Below are 20,029 nucleotides of genomic sequence, written 5' to 3' on the forward strand. Positions count from 1 at the left end.
TGCTGGAGCACGCAAGGTAACTAATGATCGTGTGTGTTTGTGTTGTATGGCTCGTTGTGTTGTGTTGGGTTAGCGTAGGTTAGTGCGTACATGTATATATAGGCGGTGGGAATTTTTGGCGCCAGCCGGCCAGGCCGAATACCCTCGAAGGTAAGTTAATAGGTTGGCTGGTTAGTCAAAATTTGGGTTGGTAACGTTGACGCCACGAGCACCAACCCCGCCAAGTGGGCGTGCGTGCGTGCGTGCGTGGGGCAACTCGATTTTCTGGCTAACGGCGCAAAGATGATTCGTTAGCGCGTGTCCTCTCCTGGCATGCCAAGAGAGTGGTGTTCGTACGTACGTACGAACATTCCCTGTTGAATTCTCGGCCTTCCGACAACAGTCTCCTCGCCGCGTCTTCTTCAACCTTGGCCAGCAAGTTCTGCCTCCAAAATAAATACTCGGTTTTCTAAACGAACCTCCAGCGTATCAGTCTACGGCAGGTTTCATTATTTAGTTGTGGATGAGCTACCTTGAAGTTGCGCGTAGATGTTCAGCCATAACCACTAGACCCCACTGAAAGACTAGTATGTACTAAGAGCAAGTCTAGTAGAGCCCTCAAACCCTTAAACCCCTAAAAATAACTGTTTTTTTACAGTTTTTGTTGAAAAAAAGCCGTAGACTAAAACCTCTAACCATCAAATCCGTAAAAAAAAATAAAGGTCCAACCCTCAAACTGTTTCCCAACCTGTAGAAGTGAGGGTTGGGAGAAAAAACTTCCCCCAACTCGCACTCCTCTTTCCTCTCGCGCGGGAGGGAAATTTCATCCCCGGCTCCTCCCGCCGCCTCCTTCTGCCGCCTCGCCCCGCGCCGGCCATGGAGGCCTCCGCCGCCGCCGCGCCCCCGCCCGCCCCGCCCGACTCGGGCCCCGCCCCCGCCCCCGCACCCGCACCCGACCGTGGCCGACGTGGTGGCGGCGACCCACGTCGGGGCCAAGCGGCGGCGGGCGGGCCTCGCACCGCCTCCTCCCGCCTCCCCGGCTCCCGCCCCGGCCCCCGTCCCCGCCCCGGCGCCCGCCCCCAAGAAGAGCCGACCGAAGGCGGGCTCCCGTGGGCCGCGAGGGGCTTCCTCCAAGGTCGCCGGCTCGTCCCCGGCCGTGAAGAAGCCGCGGAAGAAGTCCGCGGCCCCGCCCGCCGCCGTCGCCGAACCTCCTCCCGCCGCGCACGAGGTGTTCGAGGAAATGGCAACCCCATCCTCGTTCATGGACCTCCTCCAAAACGCGGAGGTGGACCTCAGGGCTCCGCCTCTAGAACCCTTTAGGGTTGGTGACGACTTGGAGGAAGATGAGGAGGATGAAGGGGATGACGAGGAGGAGGTGGCCGAGATAGGGGAGGAGGCATTCACCGCCGCTTCCCGCCCACACGCGCGGTCGACAAACTACACCGAGGCGGAAGATATCCTCTTGGTTCGTGCTTGGGCAGCTGTGGGGATGGATGCAAGCACCGACACCGATCAAACCGGTAAACGGTATTGGCAAAGGATAGAGGACAACTATTGTAGGATCAAGCCGAAGAATAGTGGGTTCATCTCTCGCACTTACCGGTCGCTTCAAGGCCGGTGGGAGTTGATGAAGCCCGCTTGTGCTCGTTGGAGTGCGGCCATGGACCAAGTGAGGGATGCACCACCTAGTGGAACCGTGGAGAGTGACTATGTGAGTACATATCTCTTCACTATTTTGATTATGTGTGTGTACTATGCTATTGGTGGGTTCTTATGTGATTATGTGTGGTTGATAGGAGACAATTGCCGGCATGAGGTACAAGGAGATGGCCGCTTCCAAGGGCAAGCCATTCCCATTTAAGCATGTTTGGGCAATTCTTCAAACCTTTGACAAGTGGAAGTTGAGGGATCAAGAGACCGCACCCAAGAAGTCGGCAATGCTTAGGATGGATGATAGTGAAGATGAGGAGGAGAGGAACTTGGGCAAGCCTGAGGGAACCAAGAAGGGCAAGCTAAGGGTGAAGATGGAAGGAGAGGCGAAGCCTAAGGGAGAAGATGGAGCACATGATGAAGGCAAGAGAGGAATTGACAACAAAGACATTGGAGACGAAGCTTCTTATCACCGAGAAGAAGAAAGAGGTCAAGCTTGCACAAGTTGAAGCAAAGCGTGAAGAAGCAAAGCGCAAGGCCGACTTGGAGGAGAGGATGATCAAGCTCAAAGAGGCAAAGGTATGGAAAGAACTCATGGTGGAAGAGAAGGAGCACATGATGATGTCCAAGAAGGACATGGATGAAGACCAATTGCAATGGTGGAAGGACTACAAGGAGGACATCGCGGAGAGGAAGAGGATGTTCCGTGGTGCGCCCTCTACTTTTCGAGGTGACACTCCGATGAGTAGTTGTGGCGATGGCGGTGTGGACGACTCCACCGGCGCCTATGGAGATGCTTCATGGAGCCCGCATGTGGTCTAGGAGATGGCGCCGAGGTGCAACTTTTTGGTGATGGTGCCGATGAGAGGGGGAAGATGATGATTTTGTGATGTAAACTATTAAACCATGCATCAATGGTTGTCATTTGGTAGTTTGTTTAGAGGTTGATTGTGTTCTTGTAGTCATAAATTGTGAGATGTCAAATGATAGATTTAAAGGTTGGGGTTGAGGCAAAGACTAGAACCCTCAAACCCAACCTTTAAAGCATTTTAAGGGTTGGGTTTGAAGGTTTTAGTCTTTGCCCCTGTTTTTAAACTCTTAAAAGTGCCAAAAACTGGCACTTCTCAACCCTTAAAACTGTTTTAAGGGTTTCAGGGTTTGAGAGTTTTACTAGACATGCTCTAAGGCTGGTCATAGTGGGGAGTATCATATCTCTACTATTATAAGGGGATTGAACGTCGTGATGGTTCGACCTCTTTCGATGGTTCAACCTCCTTCGATACCGCCGCCAACCCTCATCCCCACGTACGATCCCTTCTTCGCTAGAAAAAAACAGCCGCAAATCACCCGGCCCCGCTCACAAAGCAGTGGGAAAAAAAGAAATAACCGCAACCCACGAACACACGTCGCTAATCCGGTACCCCATCCCCATCCCCCTCGCTCCCGATCCCATCTCTCCCCTGAGAAAACTCACCGCCGCCTGTGCTCGCCAGTCGCCACCTACCCCACACACCTCTACCCGCAGCCGCTACCCTCCTCTTCCGCCGCATTGTCGCGTGGCCAAGGAAAACGCCCGTCTCCGTCGCTCGCCCTCGTCTCGGTCGCTTTCGCGCCGCCTTTGCACCCGTCTCCGTCTCGCCGCCCACATCTCGGTCGCCGTCGCGCCACCTCTATATCCGACGCTCGTCTCCGTCTCGGTCATGTAGCTTCCGCGCCGCCTTTGTACCCGTCTCCGTCTCGCCGCCCTCATCTCAGTCGCCATGGCGCCGCCTCTATGTCCGACGCTATCTACCTTGCCTCTTCCCGGTCGCCGCCGTGCCGCCTCTCTACAGCAGCCGAGCGGGAAGGAGCGCGCGCGTGCGGGCGGGGGCTGGAGACTGATCTGCTGTGTATGCCAGCGGGAAGCACGGGAGGTGCGTGCCGTGCGGGCGGGTCCCTATGGAGAATGGCCTCGAGGCGGTGGACTGAACGACAGGAGTGAGCGGCTGGAGAGGCAGGGGACCAGCGAGTTGAAGCGAGCGGAAGGTAGCGGGACGACCATGTAGCTTTGGGATGTTGTTGCAAGAAAGCTGGCAAGCAGCGGCGTCCTACATGGTTTAAGGTTTGATGCTTGCTGCTCATGTAGATGAATATTTAATTATTTATATCACTGAATTTCTGATGACTTTTTATCAGAAGTTAGTTTAATTAATAATTAGGCACTACGTACTGCTTAAACTCTATTTCCTTTCAGCTGACTTAAATTACAAGATGTTGGGTATTTTCTTCCATGAAGCTACTCTTGAATTTGATATAATCTGCAGCCGTAATTTAAGAGCTGAAGAACAACATTGATTTTGCTATCTAACAAGTACGTATTGTTATTTTTCTACATTGATTTCGTTGGATGGTTTTCTTTATCATGCCTGTTAGCTTTTCATGCCATTTTGCATGCTAAATATTAAATGTGACAGCCATTTTGCATGCTAAATATTAAATGTGACAGCGAAATAATAGTGGGCATTTGTTGTTATTTGTTAATGTTAATACTGGACAGAGCATGGTTCTGTTGTGGAAGAACCCTTATGTACAAAATTAGCTTGTTAGTCTTTTTAATGGGGCACACTTATATCGTTGTTTCTCAATTTCTCATCAAGCTGTTGATTGCATATGGTGATACTGGTGCAAAGGCTGCCCTAAAGGATGAGCATGTATTTGGATCAGTAAAATGTCACGTGTTGTATTTTTTCTCTTTTTTTTATCAAACTAGCCAGTTCCTATCTAACAAAAGAGGAAGAACAGCAATAGACATACACCGTTTTTATTTTACTAAAATGTCTGCCATCGAAGCATGTTAGAACTAAAAATATGTTTTGTTAACAATTTGTGCTTTACCCAAATTTATACTTTTTGTTCATGCCTTGCAGAGCATTTACCTTCTATAACAAATAATGGTCATCGAGTTCTTAGAGCAAAGTATATGCCGTGATTGCTATGCATCAAAATCATTTAGCTAGGGTTAAGGTTTCAGAAAAGAACTTTTTATTGACAATGAACCTGATCAAATGTAAGCACATAATGGAATATCTTTATGCAGAGGAATTATTTTTCCTGCTAGAGGGAATTATGGTCTTAGGGCTTAACATAATTGCTTATTGTTTAATTCTACAGATTGAAACGTAAGCTTGTAGATGCTTGAGCATGGGAGGCAGCATGGATTTCTCTATAAGGGTGTCAGACACCACCTTGAGGTGAGCACACACATTTACCAGCATTCTTATCTTCACCGTGGGACCAATTCTGATGCATGCCAATAGTAGAGAAAGGTGGGATCATGAGAGAATGGAGTGGGTAAGCATGTTGTGTGGTCAAGAGTTCGTGACTCCTTGCACTCATGAGAGAAAGGAGTGGGTAAGCATAACGTGTACTTACTAAATAGTTTGTGTCTCCATGGGGGTATATGGACAAAGTGTGTGCATATTCCTTGTAGATTTTCCAATGAATTTTTCCAAGATATTTTGCACAAGGCTACTGAATGTGAACATTCATGATTTAAAGTTTTATCTGGCTACTTTGAGATGCTCGGTGCCCTGTTTTCAGATAGCATAGCAGTTCAGAGGCAGGAAACTAGCCATAGCCATGTACTCAGATAGCATAGTGCTTCGGAGGTAGATAACTCCAAGATAAGGCTAGGTAGTATTTTTCTTTTGGGTGGGAGAAGGCTAGGTAGTGGTAGCTTTAATAGTAGAGATTAGTATCTTAATCCATTGCACAGTGTGTCAGGTTATTTGTTTCTTGATGACATAGAGGATGGATGTATAATTGAGGTATCACAATATTTATGGTGATCACAAATGTCTCTTGTAACACAGTGCATTGTATATGATTATGTCATCTGATCTGTTTTCTCTTGACATGGGTAATTGCACCGCCATCCTGATCTTTCAAAAAAAATATAGATCTATGATTGTGACTTGTGAGAGTAACCACACCATGAACGGAATAAAAGTGGCGTGACTAAAGTCAGTCAGACGGCAGAAACTTTATCCCTACGACAGCGGCAATTAATCTGGTCAACAATTATGATTGTGCTTCAGTTTATGCATTTTAACATTTTTAAATGCTTTTGGGAGCGTTTATATATGTTGGTTATTGATATGAAGAGTAAGAGTGCCGATAATTAGTTATGGTCTGACCATGTATCTAGGTAGCAATTATCTGAATGTAAGACAGTAACCTGAAGATGTGTTCTCGTTTTTTGCCTCGATCATATTTTATGCCTTTTTCCAATAGCAGCCATCTATAGGCTGATGTTTTCTTTTGCTACCATTAGTTTGTATTTCTTTTAATTACGTATCTGGTCAACCTAATAGATCATACATTAAGTGGTGCATCTTCATTCCAATCTGTTATGTAGCATGCTATTTTTCTTTTCACTGAAAAGTTTTACTGGCATCAAAATATTTCATTTGTGATCCTTTTCCTAATCGGACCAAATTATCTCAACAAATTGTACAATCTCCCTTTCTCTGGCTTGATTGTTCATAAAAATATTTGTATGTTCCTAATTAGTATATTATGCTAGCGGTAGTTCATCCTTCCAGTTTAAGAAAAAATAAATTCCTATGGATTTACAAGTTTATTTGATAAACAAAATGTTAACTCTATTTACACGTACGTCTGGGAGATGGACTGTAGTGTTGAGAGTCTGAGCTGACGAGGATACTGGAGTGCAACTGTTTATAGCTAAAAGGTGAAGCCTAGGTGGTGGTGTTGCCGCTCATCGTCGCCAAATGTCAATGGTGTGCCAATGTATTTCATCATTAACGTGTAACCATCACCTCACGAACTGTATATATTCATTATATATAAGCGTTGCTAATCGTTGTCAAGCAACATCCACGACGCCAAGAAATTCAGCGAATCAAGTAAAGTGAACCCAGAGAAGACAAGTGGGAGGAAGAATGATGTGCATACGGTGATAGGACAGGAATATCTAGGAAGTGATGATGGTGGAGATTTGGAGTGGAGATGGGTCGAGTGATGGATGGAGGTAAGAGGTATGAAGACGAGATGAAGATGTGTGTTAGTGTGTGGCAGGAGGTAACACACCATGATTTGAGCTGGTGTATGCATGCATTGTGAAATGAAAATACCATTTAATTATAGATTTTATTTTTCCATTTGAATCAGTTAGAGAGTATGTTCTCTTGGACTAAATGGCGGGTGACACACATAGAAGAACAACAATAATATACATACACTGTTGAATTATCTTAACATTGTTCCGGTGTTGGGTCGTAGTCCATAAGAAGCACGTCTAAAATACAAGTAATATTTTGTGTTCGTGGCAACGCGAGGGCATTCAACTAGTACTAGTATCATGCATATCTTTTCCTAATCTCTATTATTAAAGGAGAATCAAACGTCGTGATGGTTCGACCTCCTACTATCCCTATCGATACATCCCTTCCGACCTCTGATTTTTTTCCCGTAGCGATGCCCTCTCCCACTTAAGTTTTGTTTTGGTTCCACCCAGGTACCCACCCACGCACCCCTCCCACGATCCTCCCGACGTTCCCCATGATCTCCCCAACACAGCCTCCTCTTGGAGAGTCACTCCTGGCGCAATCAGCGACATTGCTCCCTGGCACCTCCAAACCATGGCTTCCCCTGCATCTCCTCCAAGCGATGCCGCCACTTCGCTATCGCCACCAATGCCTAGCTGACGACAGCTTTCCTCATCTTCTTCTCGCGCCGCAGCCTCCGTGTTGCGATGTTGCCGCCCCACAGTCTCGACCGGCGCCGCGCTGGTCGCAGCATCCCGCGCGAATAAGAGGTCGATCGTTCTCTTCTTTGGATCCAGGTAGAGAATCGCGATGGAGGCTGCTATAGAAGTTGGATAATGGTGAGGGGCACATCCGCACATGTCAGTAGAGGAGCAGGCGCGGCGGAGAGGCACATGGTGACAGTGTAGGTGGAGGAGTAAGGGCCGCTGAAGATGGGATCACGTCCAATACATCGGCGTACCGGCGTGCAGTGGCGCCAGGCTGGAGGTAGCTCACGGAGATGTTCAACCTGACCAACCGCTTCACGTTCTTCCTGCACCATGGCATGGTCGACCTCGTCTCCCGCCCAGGTATGTTATCCATCTAAGTCTACTAATTTCTCTTCTTAATCTTATTTTCTGCTGATATAAGTAATCATGTCGATTACTGCATGCAATTTATTTTTGCACACAACTAAGCTTTTCAGTAGTACAGAAGGAACACCAGGAATATAAATAGTTTCAGGAATTCCATATGTTGTAAGATGCTTTGAATAGTCATTATACTATAGCTTCACTGAATTGTATATCTGAACTTACATTTGCATAAATCAACTGCAATCTGTTACAAATTTTCTACAGTATCATATTCAGGTTGAGTTCAATTCATATTTGCCATTCGATGAGCTTTAGTCGGCCGTTCTCTTTTCTCCTATATTTTGATCATCTCATAATGAAGAAAATCCCATTTTTAGTTTGCGTCGTCTTAACCAATTAGCCTCTATTCATTGTACTTGAACGCAAAATAAGTTCAAAGTAGGCTATTCATTGCCATCTGCACATATTTTCAGTTGTAATGTTTTTTGTATTTGTGCAGTGCTGGATGCTTACATACAATATGTACACTTATGTAGAAGAGAAGGGTCCCATCACTCTAGGCTGGGTACAGCCTAATATTCTTATGCCACATTATCTGGTCTGGAACATGTCTTACAAGATTAAACTTCGAATTTTGCTTCAGTTTCAAATTTTGCTATATGTCCAAATTCCAAGCAGAATTTTATAGGAATTATGATAAAAACCTCTATGATATCGCTTCGGCACTAAATAACTTTTTGGCTCGGCTAAATAACATTTTCTCCTAACTCCCGCCTTTATTTGTGCAGCTGAATTCATGTGGACAAGTGACAAAACATTGATTTTTGTGGAGAGAGTCAAAGTAATTATGTTGTGAACAAGGCCTTTCTTACAGTTAACTATAAATTCTGAACATGTTGATCCTCCATTTGTGAAGAAGCCGTGGCAAAACTAGAAGTCAAAGGTTGTCCATGGATGCAAGTAACTGAACCCAACTTGGCTTTGCTTTTTACACCTCTCTATTCAGGGATAGTTCGCGTACACATCTTGATTCTTAGTTCTTGTGTTTGTGATTGGCAGTCGATTGTTATGTGTGTGAGTCCTAGCAGATGACATTGGATTTGGCTCTAGCTAATGTCTTATTTTAGAAGTCTCTTAGGGAGGAAAGGAGGGAGGGAGAATTTTCTTAATTTGGAAGTATAAATATTTGTTCGACACAATCGTAAGACTATAAAGATATTTTCATAATGTCTCAATGTCAAAGGTTTTCCATTGTTAGTGAATGGAATGGATACTGAAATATCATGTTTCAATTTTTTTTGTTGGTCAGCTTGAGTAATATTTTTGTATGTTCCCATTGTTATTTCATATATGCTAGCTTGCTATCCTGTATAACATATTTCATATAGGGGTTCAACCTTAAAAAAGTTATAATGTTAGAGAACCATGTTAATTGAGTTGGCTTGGTATTTTCTCTGTTTCGCTCTCTCTGATCTTGCTAGGGATCAACTCAGCGCACGCACGAAACGCACGCTGGACAAAAAACCGGGAGAGAGCCCCCAACTGTATCGTTGTAAATAAATGTGTTAGCATCTAAGAGTTCAGTGTCATTCAGTTTTGTTATGCAAAAACTGCATATATCCAGTTTGTTCTGTTTGTTTTTATAGAGAGGTATTTCTCTCCAGAAACTTTGTGTTATCCATGTGAATTCCACTAGATATATCCGTCTTGCTCATAGTAGGACTTGTAGTATAGCCAGATCTATTCACGCGGTTAAGTATATATATACTAAAGTAACTACTGATTCTTAGTTTTGTTTATTGCAGTCTTTGTGCATGCAAAAAATTAGAACAATGACTATGTTGCATGCTGGCATCCCTATGTTCTATATATGTGCTTTACCATAAGAAATAAAATGAGTAACAGGGGATGATCATGAGGAGAATGTACATTCTGTAGCTAGCCGAGGAACTAGCACAAATGGATAACAATACATCATTTGGATGAATTCTGAACTATTTAAAGATGAGGAGATTGAGTAATCACATGCCTTTTGTTACTCTGTTGTTCATATTTAGAACTAGAGAGAGGGAAAGACAGAGTTGCTAGCTCATACTACTTGAGACTAAAGGTCATTAGGACTTAAATTTTCTGTATAGTACCACATATGATGTCATGTAGTTTCAGTATATACATATACTTGAGATGTTTCTGGCTAAAGCTGGAGCTATGAATCTAAGCTTAGCCCTTTTTACTGCTTTATTCCTTATTCTTTTTAGGGAACACTAATATAACGTGATCATGAATTCATAAGCTTCCCACACAGTGGAGTATCCCTGGTCTTATAACTTTCTGAGCTCCATAAAGAGAAATGGCAAAGTAATAGTGTTAATAAGGCAAATTCAAAGCCAGATTCATAAGGTGATTTGTGCTTTTTATTTCTAAGCTGTGTTTTATCTCTATCTCTACTCTCTACCACCTAAAAGAACCGTAAGGTTCCGTTTTCCCTCTTACGCCCTTCGTTTCGTCCGCCTTCGTCCATCGTCGATTAAGGTTTTTTTTTTTCACGCGCAATCGTCCCTGCCGAAAACGTCGGGATGCAATCCCATCTAGCACCGATCCACTCCGTCCTGACAGGCTCGGCGCTGCCTCCTCCCCTCCCAAGCACAGCCGCCGCTACACACCCCATCAGAGTACACCTCCCATACTCCCTCTCTCTCTTGGAGCCGCCGCCGCTCCCCATCCACCCGGCGTGCATCGGATCGACCTTATTCCCTCTCCTTGCAACGTGGGATATGGAAGGGGCCGCCTGTCGGGCACCAATCTGATGGGGGCGTGGTCATCTACCTCCTCCTCTCTCCCCACGTTGGTCCAGCCTGTCTTCTCTACCAGATCTGGCGGCCGCGTCGGCGAAACTGCTGGCAGTGAGACGGTTCGCGGGTGTGCGATAGAAAACATCGGCCGGTCGTCTTCGAGTCCGCCTACCACGGCGATCCCGCAGTACAGCCTCCCCGCCTCCAAGATGTGGCCTGGACAAGGCCGTCTTCTCCTTTCCTCCGTGGCGTCCAATGAAGAGCTACACCAACGTGGCACCACATGTGTGTTGTACCTTCGCCCCGCGGCCCTTCTGTGCTGGGATGAGGCAGCGTTTGTCTGTAGCACTCCATGTCCCACATCAACATTCCTTTCTTACTTAGTGTTGTACAAGTGATGCAATCAGGATTTGCTGGTTTTTGAACATATCCCTGATGGAGTGAAAGGGACGGAAGAATTGGAAATACAATGAGGTAATATTTCTGTACAGGATAATTGCTTGAGTTTTTTCCTCTTCTCTAATCAAGTCGATTGCTGTGTTACAAGGTACGTAGATGGTTACAGGTGCAGCTACATCTGAAAATTTCATTCTTAAACGTCAAATAAAGCAACCAAATATTTAATTTGTTCCCTAATGATCATATTTGGTGTTATTTCTTTAGGATGGTGCATGGAGAACATGCTCTGTTGCCATCTTCATCCGCGAATTGGCTCCCAAATCTAAAAGGTGTGGTTGCCGAAACATGAGTCTAACAAGGCGCGGCTGCTGAACCAGGAGAACCGCAGTGAGTTTTTGATTTCTTATTTGTTCGTCAGTGAATCTATCTAGCATAGGATTACACCATACATCATTCTTCCCATCATTTATGTTCTGTAAATGAGATATGCAATTTTTCCTTGGTATCTTGGATAATGACAGTCTGGTTCTTGAAGTGCGAAAATTAAACTGATATAAGTTATTTTCTTTTTCAGGACCTGGTCACAATGAATGAGTTTGAGACAAACCTTGTGTCATGTGTTATCGCACTCAGATATCGGAGCCTTGGAGAATGTAAAAGAAATGTTAAACGGGTAGATGTGGCCCCTCTAAACTTACCTGAATTGTTCAGCAAAGGTCCGCGATTAATGGTACCCATCTACATTCAGTAGGGCGAGTTGGTCTTGCTATATTGCATTCAGGCATAGTGTTGATATTTCATCAAAAATAAGTTCAAGCATGATATTTAAGATCAATTCTGGAAGAATGACCTGACACACCTGAACATAAGAAAAACATAAGGTGACTAAAAAATACATTGAACCAAATGTGCCTGACTGAATTTTATTTGGAATCGTACGTGTTATTATTCTTTGGATGTGGCTGGCCATTGCTAGCATGCATACATGTAGCCACATCTATGTGATATGGTCAGTATATATCTATCATGAGAATAGTATCTCATGCAATCAAGTCACAATTGTTTAAATTTCAAAAAGCCAAACTGAAGAACAAGCTGAATACTGCTCCTTCCTCGCACGCGTCGCTCCCGGGGGGGGCGGCACGGGCGATAACCTAGCCGCCGCCGCCCCACTCCCCGCTCCTTCCTCGCTCCCCTGCCGCCGCCGGGGGATGCCGACGGGCAAATCTCGCTCGGCGGACGGCGGCGGCGGGGCCTCCTCGTCGTGTGGCGTGCGGCTTCGGCCCTGGACGGAGCTCCACTCCTGATTGCGGCTGGGCGGCGGTGGGTCCTCTCGCCGGCACAGGTAAGCCGGGGCGGCGGCCCCGGGCAAGGTGGCGGCGCTGCTCCTTCCGACTCTCTACTGAGGGTGTTCGGGGCGGTGCTATCGCCGCGGATCTGACGACCGACGTCCGGATCTGCCGGTGGTGGCACTCTGGCGTGCTGCTGTGCCGGCGCTGCGGCTTGCAGCGGCTGCTGGGCGTGCTGAGTGCTGGAGTCCCCTCCCTCGGCTGGGGGAGCTGCGGTGGCAGCGGAAAGCTGCAGTTTTTGGACGGCGGCACGCCGGTGCCGCGATGGTGTTTATGCTACGGTGGCTGTGGAGATTGGTCTCCGTCCCTGTACTGGTGTGCTCATCTTCTGCTTGTTCTGTAGCAGAGGGCTGGGCTTGAGGTAGTTGTGGCTGTGACCGGAGGCCGGAGGCGTGATGGCACGGCGTGGTGCTCTGTTGCATCATGCAGGTGGGTCTGGTGGTTGGCTGCAACGCTCCTTGCACAATTGTTGTTCTCCGGGCGAAAGTCTTGCACCTTCTCCGGTCGGTGCCGATGATGGCGGCGTTCTTGAGCGTCACGTACCTTCTTGAAGACCTCATCGTGGAGATACATCCATTTATTCTCACAATTGTTATGTGATTCTGGGTGAAAACCCAAGCTCTATCGGAGCGGGCGGTGGCGACATTTATGCTGTTACCTTCTTGAAGGCACCGCTTTGGAATCCTTGACCTTTGTGGGGTGGTGGGTTCATGACAATTGTGCAGGTTTTGGGTCGTGGACTGGGCGGTGGAAGCCGGGGCGGCGGCTCCGGACGGTGGAAGTACGCCGAGGCGGCGGCCTCGGATGGCGATGCAACGGCGGCTCTATGGGTTAGGTTCGTGGCTCTGCATGGCTTGGGCGGCGACTTGGTTCTACAAGGGTAGCGAGGTCGTCAGCCTGGTTGGACGCGGCCCGAGGGGTTGGTCTGGCAGGAAGTCGGGGCGGCGGCTCCGGATGTTTGGCACAGCGTTCGTGGTCTGCGGTCGGTCGTCTCGTGTAGCAAGGGCTACAGGGCCCTCGAACCGTGCGGCGCTATGGCTCGTGAGCGGGCGGGGGATGTCGGAGCGGCGGCTCCGGAGCTGGGGGTGTGTGTTTGTTGCGATTGTGGCCTTGTGTCGTGTGGTCGACAAGGCTTCCTTGCTTGTGCGGTTTTTCAGCTCGGTTTTCCTTATAAACCGGCCACTTTGTGAGGTTTTCGATCCGGTTTCCCTTATAAACTGGATCAATTCTCTTCTTCTATAATGAAATGCCAGAGCTCCTGGCCCTCTGACGAGGTTCTGTCAAAAAAAAGTCACAATTGTTTATCCTCTTCGATTATCTTGCACTGCAGAATTGTTGTACGGAACAATTTATAGGTGGTATTCGTTATTTCTCGGTATGTATATGAACAATGATCGCACATATTCCTGTAAGCTATATTCTCTTCACATTTATGCATATTCTTGCTGAGACAGAAAAGAAAAGTAGTTGTAGTAAGTAGATATATTTCTTCCCATTTGTTTATTCTTGCTGGGAGCGAAAAACACATTAGCGACAATAAGCAGTTATGTATAAACTTCTGTCTTGCATACTGGAAATGGAAACTAATTATCATTTTTTGCTTTCTGACTTGCAATGCAGAATGTGAGAGCTTATACCCCCATAAAACAAGTGTTACAAAGTCTTTCAATGGTGGTCTTGTATACCCTCATAATTATTGTTGTTGTAGTCGTCATGTATAAATAGCAAGATTCTTTTTCAGTTTTTTCTTGGCGTCGATGAGCTCAGGAGCTCGGAGGAGGCCACCATGGAGCTGATGCCACCTCGGCAAACAAAACCTGTGCAGAACAAGAACGACGAGGCGAGCCAATACTACAGAGGAGCTGGACCATAGGGAGGTCTTAATTTTAAATAGCAATCTTGGTTGCTAGCATATGTAAGGTTTGAAGTATCTATCCACCTTTTAAAATATAAGTGTCTAAATACTAAATAATGATTATAGTGATTTATGACAATCAGGTACCGTTTGGTTTAGCATACAAGTGTCTAAATACTAAATATAAGTATCTATCCACACTTCGGTTTAGCAATTAGGTACCGTTTTCTTCATCTTACTAGCTCCAGTTTGTTGCAAAGGAACTATTGACTATAGTGATTTATGACGGTGCTTCCTGGTGATTTATGATTCCTACAAGTATATAGGAATATTTCAGCTCCATCATAGGAAAAATAATCTGAAATAGAGTTTCGGTGAACTTGACTATCATGACGTGAACTTGCTTCCTTTAGTTTGAACTTGGCTATCATGGTGTTTACAATCCATTATTCATGCTTGCTTTGACACTTGTGTGTTAAATCAATGCTTATGCATCTTATTAATGTTGCTCAAAATATCATGTTTGTAAGATCGGGTATATGTTCTGGTGACCTCATAACACCATTTCATAATACTCTTGTTGTGATGAAATTGTTGCTCCTGTAGCAACGCACGGGCAATTACCTAGTTTACATTAAACAATTCCCAGTCCCTTCACCCCAGCCGAGGCACCGGTTGATGAGAAGCCCGAAACAAATTCGATTGCGTGCGTCACATGTCCTCCTTGATTTAACGTGTGCCCTTCACATGTAAGCATTTCTTGTAGGAAATGACGAGATCTCGGCAACTATTCTATGAACTTGGAAGAAATACACACACAACAAAGAAGCCAGTGTGAGCGCACAGATAAGGAGCGGATAGAGAAGTAGCCAAGCATGAGAAACATCATCAACATACTTTATCTTCTTGTATTTCTGATGGCACTTAGGTGTGAAGAAATGTACATGGAGATTGCTAGGAAGGGAGTTAAGTGGGAGTAAGATATAGGACTTTGTGAACAAATTTAAATTTTGAAGGGAAAGACCTTTCGGTTCAATACATGGTCATAAAACTTCACTCTAGGTTGGATATAAAAAATCAGTAACCCATATGCACTAAGATTATTTTTTACATGCCTCTTTGTGGTTCAAATTATGTTTACTGGGCAAGCATATATCAACCGAATTATGTTCACTTTTTATATATCATTATCAGATTTTAGTACGACTTTATCCTGTTTTTTCATCTTCCCAACTCGGCATTCTTTTGCTTCACTCCCTTTGACGAGTTATCACAATGAATTTAGTTTTGGAAATTACATGAAGCATTAGTTTGAATGATCTGATTAATCAAAAATTTGAATTTTCAGAGAAACGCATACCTAAATATGAGCATTGCCAATCCGTACAAAAAGCAAATGACATGCATCGTAAACACTAACATACCATGTCATATTGGAGCTTTATGGAAGGAAGTAGATGACGACACTGAAGCCAGAGAAAAGGAAGAAGGAGGAGTAACGTTTGTCTTGTCGGTAGGGTATGGTGTCCCGTGGAACGCACGGGAAATCAGCTAGTCTCTCCCTAATTTTATATTTTATATATATATATATATATATATTATAATAATAATAATAATATAATAATAATAATAATAAAGCACGGATTGACTTTGTCGGGTTCACCGTCACAATACGCTTCTTCCCGTGATTTTACGCTTTCAGTTTGAATTTAAAACATATTCGAGGTGGTACTAAATTTACATTAGGCCGTCATCCCTTGCTCCCTGCCTGGCCCACGTGTCCACCAAACCAATCCGAGCAGGACTCTAAGCCACACAACGTGGTTAAGCAGCACCGAGCCCTGACGCCCCACGCCCCGACCCGTTTTTCGCCCAAGAGAATTGACGGCCGTCGCCGCACCCGACCAATACGACGAGGCCAGCGCGCCACCTCCCGGCTCCTCCCATCCCCGATCCGGAGCATCAGCCTCTTCTCCTCCCTCCACCATGATCTGGCAGCAGCGCCAGGAGCTAGGCCACCGGCGACGATGCAAATTTGTCTGGCTGCTGTTTTGCTAATAGAGGAGAGATGGTTGGGCACTGCTGCATGTGGCGGGCTTCAAGATCGGATCCACCAGCAAACCCCATATCTGCATCGACACAAGTTTTGCCGGAGCACACTAGCCGAATGACGACGTAACGGGTGGCTGGGCGACTCATCAGCAACTCCGGCGCCTCTCCCGCTCCATAGCCACGCGCCTGCAGCGTCGTCTACCCATGGACCCACCCGAGCGGCGAGGAGCAGCGAAGGACACGCGCATGGAGTAGCTCCCGCGTTGATTTCCTTCGCGTACAAGTACGCGGATCTCTGGATGGACAGAAGCTATACGCGTACACAAATCTCCGATGCGGGCGAGCGTACTTCAGCCGACTTGGATATAGACGATACACGGCGAGCAACGACTGGGCACACGACCTTCAGCCATGCCACATGCATGCGTGGCCTCCAAAGACACGTGAACACCCACAGAATCACTGCGTTTGCATGCAGCCGGCGTACATCGTGTGCTACTCATGCCGGCAAGACGGATCACATCAGCATGCAAGCACACGACCGACCGCGTCACGCATGATACGTCTACAATATTGGAACACCAGCCGGTACACCGACACCAAGACAACATCCGCGCCAGCGAACCTGCAATCCTGCATCAAGTAGCCACCGAACGACTGCACCTGGCGATTTGCATCAAACCACTAATCTCTGCACCAACCCCACGCCACGACGTTCTGTATGATTGCATCACGCTAAAGAAAAAAATAACTATTCGTCGAGCACGTCTTCGAGAAGCGACTCCGACATGCACCATCCACACACCAGCTGTTGTGAAAGAGATGCAATTCTTCACCGACTTTTCTGGTATGACACCGCATCGTCACTTCATTGCCGCGACGGACGTCTCCAAGAGACGCATAATCATCGATAAGCCGCTGCAATGCCAATAGATTTACCCAAGCTACTTCAGCCATGATTGATTTTAGTGGCGCACTGGGAGGAGACAAACAAATATGGCAAAAGCACGAGATGAAATAGGAAAAGCGATGTTGTGAGGAAAACAGATGTGCAATAAACATAAACATTTTATTATATACGACTCAGGACCAGATCAGTGATCTAGGTCTGGGTGATTTACACGTTGATAAATTTGGTACCCAAAGCACTGACATGATCGGAACACTGGTTGTCCTGATTGCCATAGAACATGTGCATTAAAGTTAGTCCAATTACGATGCATGACTGTTTGAGCAAAACCATAAGCAATTGAGTTCTTCATCTGCAGTCATGCAGAATTAGTGTGAAATATACAGTTTTTTCAAGATTATTTTGCAGATGTACCATCGATTATTTGTTAATGTGGTTTCTCCAGTGGAAAAAGTCTATCGAAACAAGCAACTTACATTGCTACAACCCAATTATCTTAGATTCTACCTTTGTCTGATGTTCTTAACCTTTATATGCTTCTTAGATTTTAGCTTTGTCTGATGTTCTTAACCTTTATATGCTCCGTTACAGAGAAATCCTTCTAACATGATGAGAAGACAATATGATGAGAGCAGATTATTACTTTGTTCTGGTTCAGCATCGTCTTTACGCATCAATATTCAAGCGGTAAGTTATTCCATCATGCTACATCACTACTGCTTTCATATTTTTATGACTAGCTAGACCTTCCTATAGTTTTACCATTTTTTTATCCATGCATTTTTGCAATATTAAATTTTTGGGGTGATGCAATTTAAGTTATGTTATTCTATGTCTAAGTGCTATTATCAGTAATTTGATTCATCTGGCAAGGCAATGTTGAGGTGATAGCTCGATCCTCCATGCCCACATTTTGAAAACTGTAGAATTATCTTTTACTAATTTTAAAATTGGAAACCACACACGGATCCCCAAGTACATGTCACAACTTTATTTGTTTGATTCATTTAGCTGTATTGTTGTTTGGTTCAAGGAAACCGTCATTTTCTCCATCGGCAGACTTCTTACTTGGACGTTAGTTAAAATATGGTGTAAGGGCAAGTTGTGGGGATATAGATTGACCGCAATATTCGCAAGCAGGAAATCAAAGTACAAAAACTGCCTCGTTCACCTACGCTTGAACTGGAATTGCTAATTAGAAAATTTGCATTTCATTTGGCATTTTGCCATTGTGCTAAATTATGTTCCTTGGCCATTGAGTTGGATAATTATCATAGTTTCTATTTTGGACTCACAACATGTAAGGAGTTCCATAATGTTTTTTCTTGTCCATACATTGAATGCCCAGTAATTATTTGTTGCAAGCATTAGGTTTTTGACGGTGCATGCATAAGAAAGTACATACGAAGAAATTTTTTATGAGCAGTTCATTACCTTTTGATTGTAGCAATAATGTACATTTAAGTTCGTATTTGGGTGACAAGAGAGTCAAGGGTGGAACAAGGTCCCTTTTTTTAACAAGGTCCCTAGGTTTAATTGGGAAACAAGAAAGTTGCATCCGGGTGTTTTTTCTACGTAGCAATACATGAGCATGCAACCATGCATCTCTTTGGGTAGACAAATACATGTATTGTGCATGTATTATGCTTTAACAAAACTAGATGATACCCCACAAATTGTTGCGGGAATACTTTGCAGCATATTTTTAATGTGATTCGTTATATGAATCATGAATATTTAAAGTAATAATACAAAAAAACTGAAAATACCTATATTTTCGATTACTATATATATAGTTGTAAAATTCTTACTAAATATAAATAGCATAATAGAATAAAAATTCTCATGTATGTTTGCATGATCAGATTGGTCTTTTTTCATGCATGTTTCATGATAAAGTGGCATGATTGCATGTTGATGAGAGACATATGGTAAGGGTAGTGGGGGTGAGCCTTTTCTCATGCATATTGTGCGATGATGTGGCATGCTTGCATGTTGAGAGGAATAATTAGTGGGGGTTGGCTATTTAGATATAGAAGTTGATGATTAAACTAAATGAAGTTTTTGCTTAACATGATTTTTTAGCATAGTACGGGCGCAGACGCTCATACATACACACATACAATCACCCCTATGAACAGACGCACGCTCACCCTATCCCTATGAGCAGCTCCGAGAGACGGAGCCGGCACATCATCTTGAGATTGACGAAGTCATCAAAAACACCTTCATAATCGACCGAAACACTTAAGACGAATTTTGATAACATCATATGATCCATGCAAACGCCATGTGTTCTCCCATTGCAACGCATACCGGTCCATAAGCTAGGGACATGAAATTTGTTTTTTCTCCCGTTGCAACGCACGGGCATATTTGCTAGTCTTTCCCTAATAATAAAGTACGGATTGACTTTGTCGGGTTCACCGTCACAATACGCTTTTCTTTTCGTGAATTTACGCTTTCAGTTTGAATTCAAAATATATACGCGAGGTGATATTAAAGCGTTGATTCACCGTTGTTCTCTTTTTTTTACGGGCGCTTCTTTCAAAAACGGCCACACAGCAAAAGTTGATATTTTGAGGATTCGAACGCAGCTTGCCAGAAAAGTGCATAGAGCAACCGACCAACTATGCTAGCCCATCGCATATCAACTAACAACAAGGATTACCTTCTTAGTCTATCATGCCAGGAGGATTTTCGGGCCGCCAGGCCACATTATTCCGGCCCACCCTGCCGAAGGAAGGCCACACAACCGAACGGGGCTAAGCTGGCCCACAGCCTGTTGCAAAAAAGTATTCGATGGTGGGCTGAATCGAATTCTGAACCACGGTGTGTTATATTTAGACAGTTGATCCACCTTTTAAATAGTCCCATACCGTTCCCTTAAACTCAATCTTTGTAATTTATATACATCTA

At 45.0% G+C, this 20,029-nt stretch overlaps 1 long non-coding RNA gene across 1 annotated transcript; it reads left to right on the forward strand.

The window, feature by feature from the left end:
* Positions 1–10,317: 10,317 nt before the first annotated feature.
* Positions 10,318–14,306, forward strand: LOC123180417 (uncharacterized). The gene is made up of 3 exons (XR_006490991.1): positions 10,318–11,019; positions 11,209–11,331; positions 11,519–14,306. It is a non-coding gene; the product is annotated as an uncharacterized lncRNA (long non-coding RNA).
* The last annotated feature ends 5,723 nt before the right edge of the window (positions 14,307–20,029 follow it).

Source organism: Triticum aestivum, chromosome 1D (genome assembly GCF_018294505.1).
Source record: "Triticum aestivum cultivar Chinese Spring chromosome 1D, IWGSC CS RefSeq v2.1, whole genome shotgun sequence".
Taxonomy (NCBI): domain Eukaryota; kingdom Viridiplantae; phylum Streptophyta; class Magnoliopsida; order Poales; family Poaceae; genus Triticum; species Triticum aestivum.